The sequence below is a fragment of the Gadus macrocephalus genome, chromosome 6 (assembly GCF_031168955.1).
Source record: "Gadus macrocephalus chromosome 6, ASM3116895v1".
NCBI lineage: Eukaryota > Metazoa > Chordata > Actinopteri > Gadiformes > Gadidae > Gadus > Gadus macrocephalus.
The window spans coordinates 3,221,554-3,229,228 of record NC_082387.1 but is presented as its reverse complement, the minus strand read 5'-3'; the positions used below and the strand labels follow the sequence as shown (position 1 = coordinate 3,229,228).

General features: G+C 42.4%; 2 long non-coding RNA genes across 2 annotated transcripts; both read left to right on the top strand.

The window, feature by feature from the left end:
* The first annotated feature begins 362 nt into the window (after positions 1 to 362).
* On the top strand, positions 363 to 1,472 carry LOC132459235 (uncharacterized). The gene is made up of 3 exons (XR_009526167.1): positions 363 to 534; positions 611 to 678; positions 756 to 1,472. It is a non-coding gene; the product is annotated as an uncharacterized LOC132459235 (long non-coding RNA).
* Positions 1,473 to 6,356: 4,884 nt separating this feature from the next.
* LOC132459234 (uncharacterized) lies at positions 6,357 to 7,076 on the top strand. Its single transcript, XR_009526166.1, has 2 exons — positions 6,357 to 6,525; positions 6,737 to 7,076. It is a non-coding gene; the product is annotated as an uncharacterized LOC132459234 (long non-coding RNA).
* Positions 7,077 to 7,675: the final 599 nt, after the last annotated feature.

Sequence of the window (7,675 nt, the reverse complement as noted above, 5' to 3'; positions counted from 1 at the left end):
TACATAGCAAGCGTCTCTATCGATTGGACCACGGTTATCACAACGTTGAAACTGCATATACTAATATATATATCTATATGAATATGACACTACAACTAACGCCAAATGAGAGGAGATCTGTGTTGAACTGATTTGGTCTGCTTGTCTTGTTCAGCGATTGGGCGCAAACACTTCAAATGCATTGGCTGAGAGAAAAGAAGGGCGGAGATTATTAGCATACTAGAGAAACGCCGTATTTTACGTCGTTGTGATGTGCACAAAAGCGCCGTATTTTACACGAGGTTTGATGTTCAAAACAGCGCTTTTTACGTGCGCTCTTGAAAGGCTCAATTGCGGCGTAAAAAGCAGCGCTTTTTTGCGTGTGGCAATATGTGGTTTGTTGTCATGGTGACTGTCAGCTGTGCGGCAGTCCCAGCCAATCACGGTGGGAGACTATCTATAAAGGCGGGCGTAGAGCACCTGTCGGCCTCTTGCTTGCCGTAGGCTGGGTCACGTTGCGCCTGGGCGTCCATTTCCGCTTCCGTGCGGTGACAGGTGAGCTGCCGGTCACGGCTGCATCTCTCTCGCATGTTGCCCATCCAGTACTAATTTTAGTTATTGTTTTGTAAAGGCTCTTGCTTGCCGGAGGCTGGGTCACGTAGCTCCTGTGCGTCTATTTCCGCTTCTGTGCAGTGATAGGTGAGCTGCCGGTCACGGCTGCATCTCTCTTATACGTTGCCTTTCCAGTGCTAATTTTTAGTTATTGTGTTGTAAAGGGCTCACTTGGATGTTGCTGCTGGCTGCGCGCTGCTCATCGATACATAGCCGATGCCGCCTACTGAACTGTCGCTTTTGGATAGCGTCCCGTTCCCTGCTCCACGCCACGTTGGCCGGGACTGCCCGATTGGGTGGCCGACAGTAGCGGCGCAGCGGCGGCCAATCCACCTATAAAAACCACTGCTGCTTTGCCTCCACGTTATTACCGCCTTGCCAGGGCCAGCTCGGACCCGATCGCTTTGCCGTTCATTCGGCTAGCGATAGTTTGTTCCTTTTCCTGTTGTGTCGCTATCTCTTTTGTTTAGTTACATTCTAAAGTGTGTATGTTATGTTATGTAAGAGTTTTTGCTGATTTCTCCTTGTGTTTACTTATTATAGATTTTGTTTATTTAATTAATTTCTCTTATTATTATTTTGTTTCCATTATGTTTTCTAACTGGTTGCTCTGCGATCCCCCTCAATTCAGGTGCTGAGCCTACGGTGGTGGACTGGTGTCCTGGTCACGGTGTCCCTTTTGTATTGTGTTTGCATTTGGTTTATTTTTCATTTGTTTTACGTGTGGTGTTCCTGGGACCCCCTTTCCTTTGGATGCAGGTGTTCACAGTAGGTCTCAGCACTGATTGGATCTCAGCACCCAATTTCCCTCCTTAGTGAGTAATTCTCTAGTTTTAAGAACAGACATTTTGTATAAATAAATGTATTTTTGTATGATCGAACTGCCGTCTCTGCCTCATTGCATAACGGACCTCAGTGCCTTTCCTTCATTTGTGCTAGCCCACTTAAAATAAATCTCTGGGTGAAATTCCCAGGGTGGCGTTGTCTGGCAATAATTAATGCTACCGATACTGCCTTAAGAAAAGGGGCATCACTCCATAGCTCGTGCTGCCACATGCGCATGACGGCGTATTTTACGGCGTTTTTCTACATTTTACGGCGTTTTTTAGAGAAGGGTCCAGCTGCAGGCTTGGGCGTTCCCGTCATGACACAAAAACGCCCATCGGGCGTTCCCGTCATGACACAAAAACGCCCATCAGGCGTTCCTGTCGCGTTTCATCGATCAATCAAGAAGAGGTGAGTGAGTTTCGCAAGGCATGCTGGGTATGCTACCCTTCCTTTTTTGGCGGTTTTACCTCGTAGTAACTTTCCAGAAAAATGAAAGGGTTATGATGAGAGATTATGTCAGTAAGTATGATATTGTTTATTTGACAACATTGGCTGTGAAGTATTCTCATTTAAATCACTGATTTAGCTGTGGTATCGTTGTATCCGAATTTGAATCCGATATAAATACTCGTGACAAGCATGGTTCGGTAGCAGCGAATGCTATGCTATCGTCCATAAACGTTGCATACTATTCAGAAATCAGCAACGTTTAAGACGGTTTGTAGGTAGAGGGTAAAGTTCGCAGCGAAGGCTTTGCCGATTATTTTACTGTAAGGTTAACGTTACCAAAGTAGGGGAGAGCCGGGTCGATTGAAACACTTTTCAGTTCAACGTCTTTTTCAAAGATGACGTTACGTATACAAATAATTTTAACATGTGATCAACAACTCACAGGTGTGTTCTCTTAGTTGCAAGTGAAATTTAATACATATGTTGGATGATCGAGCTGTTTTTTAACTTTGAACGTATGTTGACATTTGTTTCAAACGCCCCGCCTAGTCGGGACGTTTGAAACACGCATGCGGGACGAATGAAACAGCATATTTTAAAACTAATCTATTGCCCTTACTCTTGTTTTTATGCAACATACCAGACAACATACTAGTGTACTCTTCATTGCTAAAATTTCACATAATTCCGCATAATATAAATAGGTCAAAATATATTTTTGGCCCGTGCGTAATTGTCAAGATGCACATTTCGATTAAAACTCACCTTTCTTCTTTTGGACGACTAAATTTGCATTCAATTTACTTATTTCCCTGTCCTAAGTCATGTTTAAGGATACACAGTTGAACATCCTTTTATTTATTTTAAACAAAAACGACCAGGTCAACAGGATATCACGAGACCTGTTACAGCGGAAATTTATCCAAGCGCCGCACGGGGTTAATTTCTTTTCAACACGCACAGCCCGGCGCACAGAAGCATCCGGAGTCTCTGTGGACAGGTAAGTGGCTAAACTTATTTTATCTGATAAATATTGTGTAATAGTCTGCACATTGACATGAACATTATGTTGAAATCATATAATAAGCAGAACTTTGATGAAGATTGCACTCTAGCTGATTGATGGTAATGGCTGGAGAAAAAAATAAATCGGCATGCCATGTGTCATGACCAAGAGCAAGGGTGTAGTAGGCTAGCCTATAGCTTATACCCAGCAGTTTTTAAGTGTGCATGTCCACTAAATTAAATTATTATTGTCATAATTTAATGTAGCCGTTGTTATTTTGGATGCGTTACAATCATGGACAAAAAGTAGGCCTACCCAGCAAAATATGTAATAGCCCAGCTCCCACTCATAGCCTAACCCAGGCCTAATAGTTAGTTAGTTAATCAGTCTATAATGTTAAGTGAATTGTGCTGTAGGCCTACATTTACAGTATTTCCACTGCAAACTAGTGAAGACGCATGGACAGTATAGTAGGCTAAATATTTGTATTCTTTGTCACACAGGTGACACAGGTAGTGTGTACTCCCGTCGGTGCAAGCCTCATGGATCACACTGGACCCAAGGTGGGGGTGACTCCATCAGCGGGCCAGGTGATGGTGGGAGGAGCAGCTGAGGTGGCACCAGGGGTGACTCCAGCAAGGGGGGCGGCATCAGGAGCGGGCGAGAAGAGCCTCTTCTTGGGAGCCCGAGAGGAGGGAGGCTGCTTGGCGGGATGACGCTGCTTCAGAGTTCGGGTCGTAAGTATAGCAGTTGTCCTGAAAACATAAAATGTGCATTTTAATGCTAATTGAATTACTTTAAATGTGGTAGGTCTACATGACTGTAGACAAAGGAAGGCCAGACAAGATATGAGATGCAAGAGTAACTCCAAATGCCTCTTTCTCCCTTTTCTCTAATGTCCATTGGCTGCAACCTGCGGGTGCAGTGGGGAGGGAATGACAGCAGCACTATGCCGTTGGCTCTGCAGTAATCGATTGCTGCAATTGACAGGTGGGACGGGTGATTGTCCAGCAGGCGGAGCAGCTTCGACTCCTCGGACACGGGTGTGACTCCGCTGAGGTCACTGACCTGACCTGCTTCTGCCCCATCTGGGCGCACCTGGACAGTGGTGACCCCTGTAAATAGTTGTGTGAGCATAGTTGTGTATATATATAGTGATGTGTATATAGTTGTTTTGATATGTATATAGTTGTTAGCATCGTTTCTACTAGTTAAGTGTATATCGTTTTTTTCATATTTATATGGTTGTGAGCATAGTTTATTTTTATAAATGTATTTATGTGTTTATAGTTGTGTTTTATATTAATAAAGTTCATATTAAATACCGGTTTCATTAATGTTCCAAATATCCTTGGCCTGGAACTGGTGCCTGTCCAGCACCGTCTTTCAATTTTGGTAGAACAAGTTGACATTGTTTTGATTGAAGCTGGACAACCGTTGTTGGCTAGTGGCCTCTGGACGCCGAAGGGGGAAGCTGCTACTGCGCTCCATGAAGGAGGTGATCCAGTCCTTCCTCGACCAGGATGCAGGGAATGTGCAGCTGAAATGCACGGGGTCGTAAACAGTTGATGTACATTTGTGTGTTTATGTTTATGTTATTTGTTCATATTTATTAATTAAACTATGTGCATAGCATACATGTGTGCCTGTCCAAAAATGTATAGCCCTTTTCACAACACTGACCTCATTAGGGGTGAGCCCAATATGAATGGCTTCTCTGCCCTCCCCTTCTCTCAGTAAACTGTTGATGCATGTGATAAACACGTTTTGTTCATTAAAAATATGTTATTAATTCAAAGCAGTAGTTAATCATTGCAAAACATTTATTAATTCTGTAATTTATACAGGTATTGATCGTGCAATGTGCGCGCAATTACGCATGGTGATGTGCGGGACGTTTGAAACAGGTGTTTCAATCGTCCCGACAGCGACTACTGACACTTAAACCTTTTTTACCTCTAAACTTCAAAACTGTGACATTGCACACTTTATCACAGGTTTAAGTACTAATTCATCTGTTGTATAGTCATATTATTATGGCATGAAACAAAAAATACAACTATTTATTACAAAAAAACTACCGCAGGAAGGATTTTACTTACAGCTCTCGAAAACAAGTTTGCGGGATAACATCTGAACGGCTTGACGGCATTACACGAAATTTCCCGGGGTTGGTCGGTCTTGCTTGCTGAACGTGGTGACGAATTTTGACGTGAAAGCCTTGCGTGGTTTTCGAGTAAATCGCTGTGTTTCAATCGTCCCGTGTTTCAATCGACCCGGCTCTCCCCTACATTGTTAAGTTGGATGTTAAGGTGTCAGCTGGCATGGTAAGAGGCATGAAATCGCGGCCACTCTGCTTCGTTGTGGTGACACACGCATCGGATTAAACTGTGCATGTAAACGTACTAGTATGTCTAAACTAACTAGTATGTTTACATGCATGGCATATCAGAGAATTCTGTCAGTTCGGTCGCGGCGCAACGAATGAATAAAGATCGTTAGCACTCTGAAAAACAGATGACAGATGTGCCCTTAGTTACTACTTTATTACCTCGTTGATGACCAACGTTTAGGAAAACATGTACTTTTAATTCACCCTTGGGTGAAATCGAAGCGTAGTGTGTACTGAATGCGTGTTGATGATGATGCATATATGAATTGCAACTTACACGTCTTCCAAACCTTTTCAGTACCCTGGTCCCTGGCACATGCTTTGTCCAATGGACCTTGGCTGACGAGGTAAAACGTGTGGCTTTAGAGTAGCATTCACTGGTAGACAGGCAGGCCTCTAGATTGTTTATTATGATTTAATGAAGTGTTCCTATGTGACGCTGATGGGCCCTGGTTGCTGCTAAATGCTTGTTGAAAGTGCATTGTGCACTTTTTGTATGTAGCTACAAAATGAGGGTGGATATCACTTTATAGTTTATAGGCATTATATACTAATAAGAATCATTGACAAATCACATTCCCCTTTTACCACCACAGGACGCACCTCACCAGTATCAGAGCAACAGCTGTGGGGTGTTTATGCTGCTGGTGAGATGCATTATTTTCAGAAATGATGACTGATGACTAGTTTGTAAAACAACTAACTCATTTGTATGTTAATTTCAGTACGCAATGTATTCTACCCTCAAAAGCAATATGATTTCAGTGAGGTGAGTTCTTTCAAATCTCAATCAGATGTGTAGCATGAAATATAAGGCTTTTAATAATTTAGTCATCCTTACTGGAGGCTACAATTAACATGCATCATAGGTCATACACATTACTTTGTCTTCAGGTACTGCACTTACGGGAGGAGATGGCTACATCTTCACAATAATTTACACTGCCATAGTACACTGCTAAACAGTACTGTAACATGGATTTGTATTAGGCTATGAAGTCATTTAAAGCATAACTTTACTTTTCAGGGGGACATGCTCTCTATCAGGAGGTGGTGGTTGGACAGCTGTTGGAGACCTTTATACTTGAAAGGTTTATATACTGTGTCCATGTTGCTATTTACTTATTTTTGGTGCTCACGAAGATCGTAGCCAATACACTTGTCTCTCTGTCTCTAGCCCTGCAGAACTAGCTGGCTCCTTCTCACCCTCTCCATCTCCCCATCTCAGTCACACCTTCCAATCACTAAGCAGTGAAAGGTATTACATACTATGTCCATACTTTTCTATTTACATATATTCTCTCTTGCTCTTTCTCAGACTTTTGATCGATCAGTGACTGCCTTTTTGTTTAATGGTGTGGGTAGTGTTGGTCTGGGCTTGTGTGATTTGAATTGAAGGTTGATTATAATCCCTGTTTCTCCCTCTCTCTCGCTCTCCTTCACTCTTTTTCGGCTCTCGCTCTCTCTAGCCCTGCAGGACTAGCTGGCACACCAAGCTCACCCTCTGCATCTCCCCATCTCAGCCACACGCTCCAATCTGGCACAACAGAGGACAGGCCATTCTTACCACCCGAAGTCCTTCAGCAAATTGTACAAGAGACGCTGAGACTGGACATGGCGATGCTTGGCGTGTTCAACAGGGTTTCAAACACATTCCGAGAACTAATCAAGCCTCTCCATCCTTCCATATATATAAATGACAGTTTGGCAGGGGACATTAAGCTTAATAAAGACAATCTCATATACATAACGGTTAGAAAGATTTACAACAATGCAGGCTGTGGCAGTGGCCTTGCGCTACGCCTCAAAGGCTTCTCAAAAAATAATTGGCCAAGCGCACCCCTGGTACTGAGGAACGTTGCATATGGCAGGTTTGTCATAAAAGATGTCTGCCTAGCATAATGTTCTTTTATTACTCCTTTTTCATTTTATTTGGGACGTCTTTTTTTGCAATCCCTTCCATTTGTAAATGTACATACTACTGTAGTAAATGTATCTGCCCAGAAATGCTGGTATTTTATTACTCCTTTCTTTTTTGTTTTTGTGACAAATGCTATACGATGTATAACATACATTTGTGCCTACGATGTATAACATACATTTGTGCCTACGATGTATGTTGTAAGGTTAATTGTTACAGAGCAATTACTGTATTTTGTCTTTATTGAAAACATACAGTGGGAAAAGTAAGTGAACACTTGGAGTCAAATGGCCTACTGTTTGAGCCTTCATAGTGTCTGGTAACTGGATTTGAACTGCATAATGTCCCAAATGTTATTTTAATCTATTCATTATTTAATTTGGGCATATTCTTAAACAACTATATCAAACATCTCACTTATACCTAATACGGTAATACCCTACCTATACTAACCCAGAAGATAATGAACATGAGATCATGGAGCCTC